Raw genomic sequence first — 19,114 nt, 5'->3', positions numbered from 1 at the left:
GGGGAAGCAGGTGTAAACAGTGTGGCTATGCTAACCAATTGGCTTCCTGGAAAGGACGTATGCGCACGGCGTGGAGGTGGAGCAGAAAAGTTTGGCCTATATAAGCAACCACCGATGGTTCAGTAAAGTGAGATTTGAACTTGCATCACATTGATGTGTCGTTCTCCCCGCTCGCCTGTATGGCCCGCGGCATTTGGTGACCCCGACGTGATACTGATTGGGGACGGAGACATCAGAGCTGCGGAGCGGCGAGGATCCTGCTGCCAGCGGAGAGGAAGCTGGGCGCCCGAAGAAAGGCAGATTCGTGCACGGCTGACCGGTGAGTCAGGGAGAAAACAGAGCAGGATGGGGTCGACTGTATCAGTCATAGAAGAAGCCGTAGTAGATAGCCTGTTAAGACTGGCTGAAAAAAGGGAAACTAATTTGCTGAAGCCCGCGTTAATGGAACTGCTTGCTTGGGCACGAAGAAGGGGTTATTTGAACTCTACGTGAGATGCTTATAGTTGGGAAGTTTGGCAGAAGATAGGACAGGAGCTCTGGGAGAGCGTGCAGACAGAATCTAAGGAGGCAAAACACTTGGCTAAAACATATCGAACAGTGCGTTTGTTGCTTGACAAAGTTCACGGGGAGGCGACCGCTGCGGCCGCTTGGAAACAGACGATCCAAGACGTCACCGCAAAGGAAACAAAATCAGAATTGCCTGACAATTGGCCGCCTATCGATAGTTCTATAGACTGTCAAGACTCTCCCTGTAACAACATCAAATATGACCAGGGCAGGGAAGATTGCCTGGGGTCTGGACGGGGATGATTTGCCCCCCTATAACCCCGATTGTGACGCAGATGAATCTTTGCCACCTTACGCAGCTGGTCCGAACCAAAGTGATTCTGTTGTGATTGACATGACGGCACAGGGCATTGCAAATACTGAGACGACTGCCCCTTTTTCCGGAGAAAGTGGAAGCATGGAAATAGATTCCACTGCTTTTTGGGATCAATTGCAGACTGTTTTTGACTCTTCAGCGACCTCGGGGAGGGGTCACGGTAGTGCCACAGCTGCAAACAATCCATATCAAGAACTAAGAAAAGAACTGTGACAGCAGAGAGAGGCTATGACAGAACTTTTTGAGCAAATAGAAACACGTTTAAGACCTCAAAAATTGAATCTTAATACAAAGATTGAAAATTTGAATGATGTGCAAAGACTGGTAGGTGATTTACAATGGTTAAGAATATATTCTGGGATCACCAATTCTGATTTAAAGCCACTAATTGATCTTTTAAAAGGTGGGAAATCCCCTTCTGACCCTCGAGCATTGACTCCCACAGCATACCAGGCTTTACAAGTAATAGGAGAAAAAATACGGAATAATATGGCAGATCGAATTGTACCTGGTGTTCCTTTCACTATTATTTGTTATAATCAAGACAGGGAAGTGGCTACTTTGATTACTCAGATTTCTAAAGATGATTCAGTGTTAATTCTGGAATGGGTATTCCATAGCAGTACATTGAAGGCCACTATAACTACAAGGCCAGACGCAGTCGGAAATTTACTGTTAAAAGCAAGAAATAGATTAAGGACAATGGCAGCGACGGACCCAGCTCAAATTATTTTGCCATTGAAAAACATCAATCTTGCAGATTCATGGATGGAGCAATCTGATGCTTTTGCGACGGCTGTCCATGGAATTAGACTGGATAATCATTACCCGAAACACCCTTTGTTTAAAACAAATTTGATAATAGAACAGGACTCCTTGCAAGTAGAATCTCCCCTTTCAGAGGGGGTCACTATTTTTACGGATGCCAGTAGTATGACAGGGAAATATGGATATGCTCATCAAATCAACGGGCTATGGAATACCCAAGCAGAAAAGACAAAAGGGTCAGTTCAGATTTTGGAATTAAAAGCAGTTCTTATGGTATTTCAGGATTTCCGGAGGACACCCTTGAATATTATAATTGACTCGAAATATGTGGTTGAAGTAGTAAAGCGTTTAAATAATGCAATCTTAGGCGGTATAACTAATCCTGTCCTTGAGATGTGTATCTTGGAGCTACCGTCTGAAATTATTGCACGTCAACATCCATGGTGGGTCATGCATATCAGAAGCCATTCTAATTTGCCAGGGTTACTAGCTGAAGGGAATTCATTCATAGACAGCAAAGTAGTAAGCAAAGTATCCACAGAAGATGTTTTGGCACAAGCACTTCAGTCCCATAAATTTTTTCATCAATCGGCACGGTCATTGATGAAGTCCTTTGGGATTTCTAAAACAGATGCTCGTTCAATAATTGCCAGTTGCCCTGATTGTGCCCGATTAACTCCCATTTCGGCTGAAGGGACTAATCCGCAGGGCCTAGAACCTCGCCAGGTCTGGCAAACGGATGTCACCGAATTTCCTCCGTTCGGTGCCTTTAAATACATCCATGTCACAATAGATACATGTTCTAAAGCAGTTTGGGCAACTTCACATAAGTCAACCAACAGTTTGTCTTGTATTCAGCATTAGACAACAGCCATTGCAGTGTTAAGGCGACCAGACACTATTAAGACCGACAATGCTTCAGCTTACCTGAATAATAAAGTTCATGAGTTTTTTCAGAACTGGAAAATTACACACTTGACAGGTATACCCTATAATTCAGGAGGGCAAACCATTGTTGAACGAGCGCACCAGGATCTAAAACGGCTTTTGACAATATATAAAAAAGAGGGGGAAAGGAGTCCGTACCTCACTATAGCAAAGGCATGCTATGTGTTAAATTGGTTAAATCCACGGACAGAACAAAATTTAGTTCCTATGTTCTCTCACCTGCTTAATAGAAATGACTTTTCTCAGCATGAGGTATTAGTACAAATCTTTGAACCTTTGGCCCAGCGATGGAATGGACCAGTCCGCTTACTGACTTGGGGAAGGGGTTATGCTTGTGTGTCTATAGGAGAGTCAACAAGATGGATTCCAGCCAAATGGGTTCGACCGTGGATACGGCCTGCATCTGATCCAGGTCAGACTCGGACGACAATACGAAAGATTGAAAATAAAGTCTTTGCTTTTGGCCCAAGGACATGGTCGTCAAGAAATCGAGGGAATGCGTTGTTTTAATCTTTCAGCCCACAGCGTATCTATTCAAAAAGATATTTGGATGCTCAAGGAAAATACAAAAAAAAAAAAAAAAAAAAGGTTAAGCAGCAAAGGGGTTCGTTAGACAATTGGTTTAATAGTTTGTTTTCAAATTGGGGTCTACCAGGCTGTGTTGCTGGTGTCCTTGAAATGCTGATACCTACAATTTTTGCTTTGCTAATTATATGCTTTTTGTTGTCATGTTTAATCCAATGCATGCTAAGTAGTGTAACTAAGAGTGTGAATTTGTTATTTAAGAAAAAGGGGGGAGGTGTTTTGAAAAGGGGAGTGTTGGGGCATTCGCAACATTGTACGATGTAGGTGGGGAAGCAGGTGTAAACAGTGTGGCTATGCTAACCAATCGGCTTCCTGGAAGGGACACATGCTCACGGCGTGGAGGTGGAGCGGAAAAGTTTGGTCTATATAAGCAACTACCGATGGTTCAATAAAGTGGGATTTGAACTTGCATCACATTGATGTGTCGTTCTCCCCGCTCGCCTGTATGGCCCGCGGCACTCAGGCAGCTTGGGGTGGTGGGTTCTCCTCCGTGTTGCAGAGGCCTCTAGTATGCTTACACGTGGAAGTGAGAAGACTTACAGGCAATGATGAGCTTAACTGCTTCGAGCTTACAAGCTCAAGCAAAGCGAGGTAGCAAAAGGAGAGAGCAAGTTGTAAACAAAGGGGAATAATACTTATAAGTTTCTCGAGGCTGGATCTGGCGAATGGGCACACTTGTCAACAACCTGCTTCAGCCTATAGAAAGTGTGAAGCTAGAATTAGGCCCCTAAATGTAAGAAGTATAAGCATGCCATGCGATGGGTGCATGTAGTTGTTTACCTCTTAAGGAGACAGGTTGGCGCCTGGGCCTTTGTCCCCACTCCAGGAAGGAGGGTGGAAAAGGGGACTTGCCCAAACATGTTGGGACAAGTTTGCTGGTGTTTGGGGGCATATGGTGCCTTCACCACATGAGGTTATGAATTATGAAAATATGAAATATGAAAATTAAATGTTATTAATATTTTTAAAATAATGACCTTTTATCAATATTTATATGCAGATTCTAGTGCATGGTCATGGAAAATATCCCATAAACTGATACAGTATAACAATTTGAATCAAATAAGAAAAAATGCAAAAGTTATTCAATAATAGAACCAAGGCTGCAACTCCACCACCTGTTTACCGGATGCTTCTGGCTGCTAAATAGCTAGAAGAGACAGTGTGCCTGGGTATAAAACTTAACGTTTCAGAGGCTTAAATGAGTTTATAACCATGAATTATGGCTCTGGGCATAGCCAGGGAGGCTGTGTATAAACCATAAGTTACAATACTATCAGGCAAAAGTGTGGGGATTTTAAATAGAAACAAATCTGGTGTTAAACACATGAACACTGAAACATACACAATTTCATTTGCTAAGCTGGTTGCTAAATTACTCCTGTGCTCTTTGCCGGGGCTGGCTCCAGGGACCCTGCTGGGGCTTGGGCTGCTGTGGCTGCTGAATAAAAATCAGCAGGCGACTGCTTGCCATTTTGGTTAAACAGAATGTGAGAGTCTACTCCTGCAGATAATAAACAAAAGATCCCCTGAATGCTTTAAAGGTGGTATTTAATTGCAGTTGTGCCTTGAAGGCAGACATGGTTTCTTCTATATGCAGTGTAAATAAATCTTGAATCATCTGGTTCTGTGCCTCTGACTTTGCCAATTCTTCTTCCAATTGAAAAATTTTTGGGTCAATTTTTTTTAATTCCTCCAGTATCTGTACAATGCAGAATCCCAGTAGCACAGCATGTTTGCTTCTGGGTTCACTAGCACTCTCATCCAGCTTTGCAAAAATGCAATCTGGATTTTTGCAATTTTCTTTTGCCCATTCCAAATCTGTAGTTCTAATTGTGTACCCTAAATTACAGAAATATTCCATTGCTGTACACCCAGCTCGCTGTGCCACATGGTGCCACTTTACGGCAGACAGAGCATGCCTTTCAATGGTGTTCCTTGCTAGAAATGTAATTCACATTGGAGCTCTCAAATTTGGAGGTATTTTCAAATTAAAGTTTCCAGCTTTTTCCCAGGATTTCCCTCTCTGTCTGCAGCGGGTTTTTACCTTGTTGGCCCTGGTATCAGCATGGCTTTTCCATGGCTTGCAACGATGCTATGGACACAGCCTGAATCTGAGCCTCACATGGTATACCTTATACCACATGGTATACTATGTGTCTTTACAGTTATGGTGAGTTCCATTGTGGGCAAGCTGCACTTTCTGCATGGCTGAATTGACTGCTTTGTTAGGGGAGCCTTTGTTTCCCTTTTTGCCTTTCCAGGTGCGATGTGGCTGGAAACTTGATCAACTGCCTGCTGGGGGTTTGTGGTACAGCACTGCTGAGTCCGATTTTGCCTTTTGCAGGGAAATTCACTGTTTGTGGAAGCTGAAAGCTTCTTTGCCCAAGGCTGGGAAGCCTGGTCTTTGCCCTGGTGTGAAGATACAGTGAAGCAAAGTACTCTTTGCAAGGTTGCTGGCTTCTCTCTGGACTGCAAACAAAGGCAGTGTGCACAAGGGCAGAGTACATCCAACGGAGCAGAACAGCAAAAAGAGCTTAGTAGCAAGAGCAAAGAGCTTAAGCAAAGAGCAAAAAGCAAAGAGTAACTTGTTTACAATTTGGGAATATTTATTAGCTTCTTGAAGCTTGGATTTGGCCACTAGTCAGCCTTGGTTAGACTTTTAACCAATGGCAAAGAATGTGGTTAGAATTATGCCCCAACCTGGAATAAGCACAAGCATCCCACAAGGTAGATCCATGATCTTGTTTACCCCAAAAAAACAGGTTGGGTTGTTTACCCCCCCCTTGTTGATGCCTAGCCCTTTGTCTACTCAGGTCTGGGCTGAGTACCCACTCCTGAAAGGAAGGGGAAGGGGGGATGTGACCAAAACATGTTGGGACAAGTTTTGGCAATATTTAGGGCATAATTCTGGGTGTAGGCTCCCTCCACAACAGAGGCCTGGGGCTTTTTAGTTTGGAGAGGAGAAGACTGAGAGGGGGCTTAGTAAATGTGTATAAATATATGAGGGCTAGGTGTCAAGAGGAAGAGACAACCTCCTCTCACTTGTGCCCTGTGATAGGACAAAGGGTAATAGATATGAACTACAGCACAGGAATCCACAACAACATGGGAAAAACTTATTTACTGTAAGGGTAAAACTGGCTCCCCAGAGAGGTTGTGGATTCTCCTTCTCTGGAGACTTCTAAGGCCTATCTGGATATGTTCCTGTGCAACCTACACTAGATTATATGGCCCTGCTCTGGCAGGGGTTTTAGACTCAAAGATCTCCAGAGGTCCCTTCCCTAACATCCTGTGATTCTCTGATCCTGTGATCCTGTGACAGTGGGTATGGATGGTGACACCTGACAAGATAGTCTTGAGAATTTATTTTCTCAATTTTTCAGTGTGAAAACATTTGAGTGTATTATTTGCTACAAGAGGGAGTGTAACAAGTAGTATTTATGATATACTTTAATTTTTTCCCTGTAAAAGTAGCATAGAAACATTATTTTGCAAAAGAAATAAAGTCATAAATAATGTGTTAATAGCATTGTTCTTATATGTGTGATTGTCTATAATTAAAATGTCCTTTCAGCTTTAAATAAAAACAAAAACCATAAATAACTTGAAAGCAAGATTAAAAATGCCCAGTTAAAAATCTTTATATTGTTCACCTTCATACATGCCAGAGTAATAGAACCTTTCATTTCCCTTAGGTCTATAGCTACTGAAAAGATAAATATTTACAGTGATAGTGATTATAGATATTTCTCTATTAGGTTTCGTGGGCTAAAAGATTTGGTGGTGTGAGGTTTGAACATTTGGCAAATTTTTTTGTGATCTTCCAATATCCAACATTAGACTGCAAGCTTAGTCAAAACTATAGCTATTGTTCCCACTAATTTACATATTTGGGGAAATAGTGGACAAATGCCAGCTGTTCATTTGTGGTTCATTCATCAGCTTCAATGGAAATGCTGCTAGCTGGGAAATGAAAAAGGAAACAAAATGCTGCCTCCAAACCACTTCACTTGATAGCTGCATGATATTAGTTCAGACAGATATGGTACCTGATAGAGCTGAGTGCTTAAAAATTCTAAGATAACCTAAAGACTTCACCACTGATATACTAATCTGTGCCCCAAATTCATATTACAAAGTGGTTAGAACAGAAATCTAAGTTTTCTAGTACAAACCCTACTGTTGTAGAAAAATCCAAACAAAGGGGAAATGCTGCTTGGAATCTCCTAATATGTTAATGAACATGTTCCAGAACAGAAGCATCCTTCAGATGTTTCAGAAAAACTCTTAACTGACTTGTAGTGTCTTAGAAATGGTTCAAGAAATGATTAATGCTAGAACTGCCACAAATATATGTTATACACTCAAGAGAAAATTCATTGGCACAGAAGGGACATATGTAATTTTAAGTCTATGTAGCTGAACTGAGACTATCAAATAGGAACAAATTGAATCTTTCAAAATCACTGATTTATTTTTCCTCCCAGGTATACACTGGAAAGTTAAGAAAAATACAGTCTTCCTCTCAATTATATATCCAATTGCTGTGGAGAAGGTTATGATTCATTTTGCTGTTTCTTCACTCAGAACATTTCTGTAGGTGTATCTTTCTTTACATATATTTTAACATATATTTTAACATATATTTTAGCATATATTTTAACATATATTAGTGATCATTACTTATGTTTGTGACTCCATTTTCTCCCTGTAGGGAAAACACTTTGATATTGCTTTGAAAGTGCTTACACAAGCTCTTTTGAAGAGTTTAGTGGCTGAGCTAGTGAAATCAATTCTCTTCACCACTTGGAGTTATCATGCTTTTGCTGGTAGTGTATTACTTCTGTAGGGAAAAACATCAGGGCAATTACTTCTGCATACCACAGCCCCCTCACCCATGCCCAAGAGTTTGTTGTTTGTGGAGAAATATGATTTTCACCATGATGTCTGTGTTTTGTGGATTTTTTTACTCTCTCAACTTCTCTATTGTCTGCTATGTCAGAACACCCTTTTCTTTCCATCATCTTCAATCTTTGGACGACTTCTGCTTTGAAAATTCAACTTGCTCTCTCAGTATCCCAGAGTTTCTTTTCTTTCTGACTGAGAATTCTTCTGCATTTGCAATATTTTCACAAACTCAGAGAGCTCCAGATCTTTTTTATCATTTAACTTTTTATTTATTTGTGGATGTAATGTTTGTGACTTGAGTATAATACTGTCAATGTCCTGCAACCGTTTGCTAATGTCTCTTGCCTGATTATTTTGTATTGATTGAAAATTGCCTTTTTCTCTCTCTCTCTCTCTCTTACATACACACACACACACACATGCATACGTACACAGAAGTTATAATTCCTGCTCTGGTAGACTTTATTTTTAATTGTTCATCTTTACCAGTATTTCTCTCAAAGAAAAATCCATTGGTTTGAACAGTTTTACTGTATTTTAAAACTGATGTATTAGGATGGAGATTGATGACACTTTTATTAATAAACACCTTATTATCTTATAAACATCTAGTATCTTATTTTTCAGTAGCTGGCTGGTTTACTTTTAGTGTACTTATCTGATGTGCAAAAATTGATTTAGTAATGTATTATGTTTTTGAAACACATATTTGCCAGTATGAGTAAAATGCCACAAAATGGTTTTGATAAGAAGTATATGGTCCTTATTAGCTGTAAATATTGGGTGCACAGAAGACCTGTATTGGCTTTATCTCACTGTGAAAGAAAAGAGCTGGCTGTGGGTGAAAAGGATTTATGAGTCCTGGAGTTCCTGTTCCAGGTTTTCATTGTCTTTTTCTGTGATTTTGGGCTGGGATACTTCTCCTTTTCCTTTTGTTTGCTTATGGTGTGTGGTTTGTAATCTCTTCTCCTGCCTGCTACATATACCAGCAGGGTTTATTTATTATTATTATTTTGCATTATGTTGTTACATTTGGGGTTTTTGACTTAACTTACAAGCATTTTCTGTTCTTATCTGCCTCCCAAATCCTTCTTCTCCTTGTCCCACCTAGGAGAGAAAGTAGGGAGGGTTGCAGTAGTGCTGTGTACTCTGATCCCTAGTGGTTCGGTGGTTTGGTCTAACCATAACAGAATTTGTTTTGTTTTGTACTGTGGTTTTTTTGTTTGCTTGGTTGTTTTGATTTGTTTGATTGGTTAGGGGTTTTTTTGTGTGTGTATGTCCTTTTCACTCGTTCTCATTTGTGGGACTTTTATTTAGAGCATACTGTGTTAAACTAACATATTTTTGGCACACAGTGTAGGGTCTAAAAGAGTACAGATAATGAGAGAATTTAATTTTGCTGAAGTAATTTTGTTTACCTTTTATTTGTCCTAGTATATTTACCATTTAAAGGTATCTAACGTGTTTGCCTTTTTGGTTATGTTATATAAGACCTTATACATTTGTACCATATGTGCCCTCCTGATTCTGTTTTTCACCTCAGGGATGTGACTTGGAGTTATGGTGTTGATGTGAAGGTTACTGTCATGTTATGATGTGATTGTGATTATTTCACTGGTCACTTGGTTAATCTGGTATTCCTATATGATGTCATCATTTATCATTAATCTCACCCAAATGACAAATAGAACAGCAAAGAACACTTTGTCATCTTCTGTTGTTGTACCTCCTAAATGTATGCCTGGTCTTGCCCAGAGAATACCATTCGGAGATCTGTCCCAAGGATGGATAATTATGAGTGGCCAGGTATGTGGGAGAACACAGGCAAGTGCTTAGGTCTATGGTCGCTTCAATGCTTTCGAACTTCACTCCTGAACAAGTGCAAAATCCTGACAAGCTGCTGAAATGTTTGGAAAAAGTCTGTTAGCCCAGAAATTTCTGAGGGATACAAATCAACATCATGTGTTGAGGCGTGGCCCGTAATTATCAAGCCCTTCTCAGTAATGTTCAGCACACTCACAGGACAGAAGGAGATCTCAGGGCCTGCAGACAGATTGGTAGGCATGGCAGCTGCACCGGAGAGCCAGCCAATGTTAACGTCTGTCTCCCCTGCACAGAAAAGTAAATACAGAAGGACAGCAGTTCATCTTTGAAATGATGAGGATGAAACAGGTCATCATGGGAACAATAGGAAGAGACAGAGACAATCACTCAATCTTTATTCCTAGGCGATAAAGAAAGAATCCCTGATTCTTTCACCACGCAAACTGCTCTTATGCCGGGATATTAGAGCCAGGGGGTTGGAATTAAAAGGAAAGGAAGCCAAGCAGTTGGGATCCCTGACTAGGGAAGGCGGTATTGACAAGGTCATTGGAAAACCAATACACTCAAACTCATGGGATGACTTCTATTAGGTGTGAAGGCTAGGTATACCTTCAAGGAAGATATGATGGGTCATCTTGGAAGGTGGATCACCATAGAGAAAGGCATCCTCTAACTGAGGGAAATAGCTGTGCTGGAAATGCTCTGTATTATGATGAATGACAATCCTCAGTGTCATAGGCTGAGTTTTAGTTTGCCACTATTCATACCATCCTGCCTCAGGTCAGCTTCAATAATGAAAGTGCCGGGGCTCAAAGTTCACACTGTAACACAGGAGGCTTCCTGTTCTGTTTCCTGCTTCAGGGCTCCAGGTTTTGGGTGTTGGCTTTTCCGCTAAGATGGCAGTGGGACAGGGAGGGGTGAAGGAGTAGCTCCCTGGCTTGGGGTTTTAGCTTTCTTCTGCTTGTTTCTTACTGCTTGCTGTTGTTTTTCCACCATGCTTTTTCTGCAAATAGACTCTTATCCCACATTTTTTGTCTCAATGCAGATGTTTGCTTTTGTGTGTCATTTTTTCCCTCACTTCTGTGTTGGGAGAACAGACAGGTTAACCTATTCTTTTCATTTAAACCATTACACTTAGCCTATTAACCCAAATGAAGCTGTATGTACACCAGTCACATGGAGAAGGTTTCTATAAAATGCACCACCATCATATACCAGCTCATTGGCAGCAACATCCTTGGCCATAAAAGATGGCCAAGGACAAACAGTGGACAAAATGATCAGCATGCTCTGGCAATATGAGGGAAGTCTTTCTTCTCATGTACAGGCCTGTGTTTCAGCAATTTCTTACAATATACAAATGATTCCAGTCAGGATTAGAGGGGCCATGCCTCTAACCAGATGGAGAGGGACAATCTGGTCTGTTGGTCTGTGTGGATCAGATGGCCTGGCACACTGAACATACGAGAGTATGAAGATACAGACACACAGCATAGTCTGATGCCATCAAACTACAAAGGGGTGGAACCCATCTGTATTTCTCATGTGACAGGGGGATCCTAAAAGCTGAGCGTGTTAGAAGCTGTGGTGAGCCTAACTTGGAATGAATGGCACAAACACCCCATGCATCCTTGGTACAGATTATTTAGGAGAGAATACTTCAAGGATCCAAAAGGGTACTGGTGGGTGTTTGGTATTGACACCTTAGGGCCAGGTGGAAAAAAAATGGTTGCCCACTTTGCTCTGTTTCTCAGAGGACATTCTTGTGGTGGGGATGATAAACATTCAAGATCAGCAAGTACCAGCTGCTACTACAAAGGTGCACTGGTGGCCATATGGCACCATTTGGGATTCCCAGACCCCTATTCATGAACTAGTTTGACAACAGAAGAGCCAAGACATGATCAGTAAAACTGATCAGTAAAGCCCTCCAACAGCCCCATATGACTAGTGCAGAAATCCAGTGGTGAATGGAGACAGACAGTGGATAGTGCGGCCTAGATGAGGTTACAACTGCAATGAAGTGCTTCTGTGCTAGATTTGATGGAGTTCCAGTTAACATCTGGAGTTGAAGGTAGCCAAGTGGTAAGCCACAACTGACATCATTAATGTGTTCTTCTCCATTTCCATAGCACCAGAATGCAGACCTTAGTTTGCTTTCACTGGAAAAGTGCCTAGTACACTTGGAATCAACTGCCCCAGGGGTGCAGACACAACCCCCTCCATTTTCCAGACTGTACTGGAACAGGGTGGAGCTCCAGAACACCTGCAGTACATTGATGACATCATTGTATGGGGTGACACAACAAAAAAGTTTTTGGGAAAGGGAAGAAAATAATCCAGATTCTTCTGAAAGCCAGGTTTGCTATAAAGTAGAGTAACGTCAAGGGATCTGCACAAAAGGTGCAGTTTCTAGGGATTAAATAGCCAGATGGGCATCACCAGATTTCAGCAGATGTCATTAACGAGATTGCACCTATGTCTCCACCCACCAATAAGAAAAGAGCTTTCTTGGGTGCTGTGTGTTTCTGAAGGATAAGACTACAGTCTTTTTTTTAACCATCTCTACCAAGTGACTCAGAAGAAGAATGATTTTCACTGGGGCCCTGAGCTGTGACAGGCTTTTGAACAAATCAAGAAGGAGATTGTGCATGCAGTAGCCCTTGGGCCAGCCCAGACAGGATAACATGTGCTCTGGAAGGAATGGTTCTCCATGGAGTCCTTGGCAGAAAATGTCTGAGGAGATCTGAGGTTGACCTCTAGGGTTCTGGAGCTGAAGCTACAAAGGAGGTGAGGCCAGCTACATTCTGACTGAAAAAAGGTACTGGTAGTGTATGAAGGAGTTTGAGCTGCCTCAGAGATGGTCTATACTGAAATACAGTGCCTTCTGGCACCCCAACTGCCGGGCTGTATGTTCAAAGGAAGGGTATCCTCTACCAGTCATGCAACTGATACCACGTGGAATAAGTGGATCACACTGATAATGCAGCAGTCTTGAATAGGAAACCTTAACCACTTGCAAAACTTCAAAGTCATTACAAATTGGCCAGAAGGAAGAGATTTGGGGGTGTTACCAGAGGAAGCAGGGTTAACACATGCTGAGGAGGCCTTATCATACAAAAAATTGTCAGATAATGAGAAGCAATATGCCCTGTTCACTGACGGGTCCTGTCACATAGTGGAAAAGCAGCAAAGGTGGAAGGCCTCTGTGTGGAGTCCTACATAATGGGTTATGGAAGCTGCTGAGGGAGAATATGAATCAAGGCAGTTTGCAGAGGTAAATACCATCTAACTGGCTTTAGATACTGCTGAACAAAGAAGGTGGTCAGTGCTCTCTCTGTCTATACAGACTCATAGATGGTGGCAAATGCTTTGTAGGGATGGCTACAGCAATAGAAGAAAATCATCTGGCAGCAAAGAGCTAAACCTATCTGAGCTGCTGAATTATGGCAAGATATTGCTGCTTGGGTACAGAACATACTCGTGTGGATGCCCATGTGCTCAAGAACTGAGCCACTAAAGAACATCAAAACAACTAGCAGGTAGATCAAGCTGCTAAGATTGAAGTGAATCAGATGTATCTGGACTGGTAATGTAAGCGTGAATTATTTATGGCTTGGTGGGCCCATGATTCTTCATACCACCGTGGAAGTATATGACATACAGATGGGCTTGAGATCAAGGGATATACTTAGCCATGGACACTATTGCACAGATTATCCATGAATGTGAAATGTGTGCTACAACCAAACAGGCCAGGTGGTAAAGCCTCTGTACTATGGAGGGCGATGTCTGAAATATAAATTATGTCACACTGAAACTAACCAGCCAAGGCAAGTGCTATGTTCTTACAGTGGTGAAAGTAACCACTGGGCAACTGGAAACATGTTTGGTGCCTCATGCTACTGATTGGAACACCATCCTGGGCTTTGAAAAACAAGTGTTGGGTGATATGGCACTCCAGAAAGAATTGAGTCAAATAATGGGACTCATTTTTGTAACAGCCTTATAGAGACCTGGGCCAAGGAGTATGGCATTGAGTGTGTGTACCACATCCCCCTATCATGCACCAGCTGCTGGGAAGGTCAAACACTATAACAGCTTGCTAAAAACCACCCTTAGGGGAAGAGAAACCCTTAAAAGTCAGGATGCATATCTAGAACAAGCCACTTGGCTTTCTAATACTAGAGGATCTACTAACTGAACTGACTGTGCCCAATCCAAACTCCCATGTTGTGTAGAAGGAGACAGAGTTCCTGCGGTGCACATGAAGAATATTTTAGGGGAAAAAGGTCTGGGCTAGTCCTGCTTCAGGTAAAGGTAAACCTAGTCATGGAACTGCTTTTCCCCAGTGACCTAGATGCACACGGTGGGTGATGTGGGAGGGTGGAGAAATTCCTTGTATACTTCAAAGTGATCCCATTTTGAGTTGGGAACAGACAGTGAGTAATGTATGTTTTACAATGTTAATTGCTGCTGAGGATAACTTAAATGGTATAGAATGAGGGGTGGATATTGCTTTGGTTTTAGGTGGCTAGTCTCATGAGGAGACATAGGGGGGATGGACTGTCCACTGCCTGTAGTGGTGCAATGGAAGCCAGGAACAGGTGCTGCTAAGGAAGCTGGGGAGGGCACAGTGTTAATGAATTACTTGATACCATGTTGAGATCATGCTTGCTGTAAAAGGAAAGGGCTGGCTGGGGGTGAAAAGGCTTTATGGGACTTGGAGTTCCTCCTAGAGTTTGCAAAGTTTCCTGGGCTGAGGTGCTTTCCTTTCCTTCTTTGTTCGTGTCATGTGGGTCACATTTCATCTGTTCCCCTGAAGCTGGGTGTGCCACATGCCACATTCTGCCTGCTACACACACTGGCAGTTTTCTTCAGATTATTTTGTATTGTGTCATTATTTTTTTTTTCTTATGTCAGCTCACAAGCATTTTCTGTTATCTGCCTCCCAAATCTTCCTTCTCCTTGTCCCACATGGGAGAATAGGATGGGGAGGGTTGAAGTAGTTCTGTGTACCACTGGTGCCTAGTGGTTAGTGGTTCAGTCTAACTGTGGGGTTTGTTGTTGTTGTTGTTTGTTTTGTTGTGTTTTTTTTTCTTTTTTTTTTCACTCACTCTCAATCGTGGGAATCTTGTTTAGAGCAGACTGTGTTAAACCAAATATATTTAAGCTGGATAAAAAAAATACAAGTGCATATGCTTTTTTATTCTATAGAATATTTTTTTTTTTTTTTAATCTGGAGATAATTTTTTTTACAGTCCAAAATTCAAAGCTGTCATTTTGTTGAATTAGTTTCATCTTTCAAGTTTTCAGGTACTAAGCAGGAGCATGTATGCCAAGGTCCTGAATAACCCCCTACATTCATCACCTGTGAATTGTCTCTGGTGGTAGGAGATGTTAGAAACAATTGTTTATAGAGATTTAAAAGTGACATCAGGAGGATATCTGGTGTCATTAAGTCAATGATTAAGCCAAGACAGTTCCTTTGAAATTACCCAGTTCCTTTGAATTTTGTACCGATCCAGACCATGTCTTCAACTATCATGAATGAGCATAAGGCATTGATTAAATTTCTCACAGCTAATCAGCACTTTTTAAAATCAATTATGCTGCTATGTGTGTAAATATCACCCTACTTCTTTGCCATATCTTCTTTTTGCACATGTGCCTCTCTAACCATTACTGTGGTTTCTGTACATCTGCAGTAAGACACGTAATGACACATTCCCTTTTTGCAGATGAGCAAGACAGAAGATATGAAAGGCAAAGCAAAAATTATCAAAGAAGTAGGTATGATAAGAAGTGATGAATCTGAAGTTCAGTGGATCCAAGAATTTTCACCTCAAAGTGTGTAGTAACAGTTAACATAGCTCAAGTACAGATAAGGGATTTGTTTTGTAGAATCTGGAGTTCTTCATAAAAAATTTATCAACTTTTCATTGGTTAAAATTAATGGAATTCATGATGTCTATAACTTCTCTCACTGAAATACCAGCAGGCTTCTCTTGACACTGCAACAAAAGATAGGATGCCATTTCTTTTTACGTCTGCATCTCCCTGGATCTTGATGCTGTGTACCAGATATATGGCCTAAAACTTTTGCAGTGTTTTCTAGATTGTTTTAATATAAACAAGTGATGATGAATAAAAGCTTTCAGTGAAAAGTGTGCTGATGACAACTAATATTTTTATAAAAATACTTGTCAGACTGAGAGACACCTGAAATTTTAGAGTACTGTGAGTTTTCACAATCTGTCCCTTCCAAGGGATATTGGTTCAAAACTCCACTGTAACTAGTGCAAAGCTTAGTGCCAATTTCTGTCTGACCTAATGTGCTAGAATATGAAACAGAAATACTCCAACAATGCATAAATGTTTTTTTTTTTTTTGTGTAGTTTTTCACCCTATTCAATCCACAATTTGGACAAGTGCTAGACATAGTCTAATGTGACTTTTGCCACTATTTTAACAACTCGACAAACAATTATCTTTGTAAAGGCACTCCCCTGAGAACATATTTTATTTATTTTACTGGATATTTATTTCTTCTTTATACCCAAGCAAAATTATTTAGCTTTTTTTATTTTACTTTTTTTTTCTTGTTGTTGTTTTCTTTTGTTCTACTGTAGAAACTTTTACAGTCAAAACCATTTCTTTTTCAGGAAATGGAACTTCTTTTTTCCTAACTGGTATTAAAAGGTATTGTCATACCACATGGGACTTCCATAATTAAATATAATTAGTATAAATCAGTCGTGTTCATATAGGATACAATAGTCCATGGGAAGATGAGACATTTTGAAGCCTTTAGTTGTCTATTTTGATGATACAGCTCTGTAGAATAATGATATAATAGTTGCGATGTCAGCTGTGTCAATTCTATATAGGTGCACTAGCAATGACAAAATATATTGAATGTTTCAGAGGGTTAGTGTTAATCTAATCAGGAGCAGAATGGGAAGAGAATATCACAGTGAGAGTTTATATTATGAAAGTAAAATAGATGAAGGTACCATGCCTGTACAAAGTGGTGCACTGAGCCGATTCTTGGTCAGGTCCTGATGTAGCTCTCTGTGTTACTACACTTTGCCTGTTTTAAACTTTGTTCTCTTTTCAACATCAGTTCGTGATTTGGGTGCACAGCTATATAAGTATAGATACAATTGTTTTAGAAAATGGAAGTTAAGTGATCTCCACACTGTGTTGTAAAGATGATTCAAAGTGAGATGCTGTCATGATCCAGTGGTAGATAATTTGAAGAGGTTAAATACCCTTGCTTTCCAGCTTGTCCTGGAATATCAGAGGGGATGAGGGTGGATGTATTTACCTTGTGAATGATGTCCAATTGGATCTTTTATTGTGACTCTCTTAATATTCTCAGGAACAGAATTATTACTCAAAATGGAGTCAAGTGCCAAATCATGTTATTTAACAGGCTGATCTGTAGGGGTGACTGTGTTGTGACAGCATGGGCTGATTAGGGATGGAAGACAGTTATTAATTATGAATTATGAAATATGAATTATGAAGATTATATTTTTATTAATTATTAAAATTATTAATAACCAATTAATCACCTTTGTATATTGATTCTAATGCTGCTTGATTAGCTGCTTATGGCTGCAGCTGTGCTGGACTGACAGGCTTGGGTTAGTCCCTTCCCTTCAGGGCTAAATCTTAGCGTCGGGGTTCCAGTCCTCTCAAAGATGTGACTGGGCTTACGATGCTGAGTTCAGCAAAGAGATCTCCAAGGATGGCTCCTTGAGCAGCTCAGGGAGCTGGCCTCTTTCCGTATTGCAGAGGCCTCCAGTATGCTTGCATGTGGGAGTGAGAAAACTTAGGGGTTGCGACCTTACGTAGCTCAACCAAAGCAAAAGAAAGAAAAAGGAGAGAGCAAACTGGTAAACAAATGGAGTAGTACTTACTGATTTCTCAAGGCTGGATCTGGCCAATGGGCACACTTGTCAACAACCTGCTTCCACCTATAGAAAGGGTGAAGCTAGAATTATGCCCTTAGATGGAAAGAGCACGAGTATGCCATGTGATGGGTGCATGTAGTTGTTTACCCCTTAGGAGACAGGTTGACACCTGGACCTTTGTCTTCCTCTCCTGAAAGGAGGCTGGAAAGGGGGGGCTTACCAAAACATGTTGGGACAAGTTTGCTGGTGTTTGGGGGCATAATTCTGGGCATATGGTGCCTTCACCACACAGCATGATTAGGAGTAGTGGAAACAAAAACAGTATGTGGGAAGAGCAAGTGGAAGAAGCACTACCAGGAATAGTACAGAAACTGCATGAGCAGCAGCAACAAGCAATGAATGGGTCCAGGTGAAAGCAGAAAGTTCAGCTTGGGAACATCAATTAGGAATGGCAGCTGCTCAGGAGAAACGACAGCTCATAGAGATGACAGCAGCTTGCAGAGGTGATGGTGTTGGTGGTCCCACAGCAGACCCCCAACAACCATGCTGTGATGAAGAAGTTATAAATTTATGAATTATGAATTGTGAAAATTAATTTTAATTAATTATTAAATTTATTAATAACCGATTAATCACTATTTTATATATATAGATAGATTCTAGTGCATGGTTGTGAAAATACATCCCATAACTGGTTTAGTATGTACAATTTGACCCAATTAGAATATTTACAGAATTAATTTCTGATTAAACGAAGGGTGCAGTTCTGCACTTGTCCACCAGATGACGACTCGACTTGTCAAGCTTGGCAGCTTTAACTATATACACAGAGAGATTTACAATGCTATCCAGAGGCAATTCAAGCTAGAATGTCATGCAGCTAGGCGCAGGTGCTTTGAACTGAATGTTAGTGAGTGTTGCACATGTGAAAAGATACACTGTGTCTTTCTTTGTAGAGAAGCAAGTTGCTGGGTTACACTGGCTGCTGCCTGTCTGCCTGGTGCTGGCCTGGGGCTGGTCCTTTCTGGGTGGGGAAGTCTCCCAGGGCTGACACTGAGGCTGGGTCACTTGCAGGCCACAGAGGGGGGCTTCCCTCCAGACAGTGGCTTTCTTTCTCCTCCTACCTCTGTGGGAGGGGCAAGACTTTCTGCCGATCGATCAGAGGCTTCCCTTGGCAGGGTGGTCCCATGGCGCAACTTCGGCAGCCATGGGCTGGCAGGGCTGGGGTGGCTCCCAGACAGGGTCGGCCTGGCAGCGCCGGTCCTGGGGAGTG

The sequence above is a fragment of the Indicator indicator genome, chromosome Z, assembly GCF_027791375.1.
Source record: "Indicator indicator isolate 239-I01 chromosome Z, UM_Iind_1.1, whole genome shotgun sequence".
NCBI lineage: Eukaryota > Metazoa > Chordata > Aves > Piciformes > Indicatoridae > Indicator > Indicator indicator.
The sequence above is the reverse complement of the archived record's forward strand: the minus strand, read 5'-3'. Positions refer to the sequence as shown.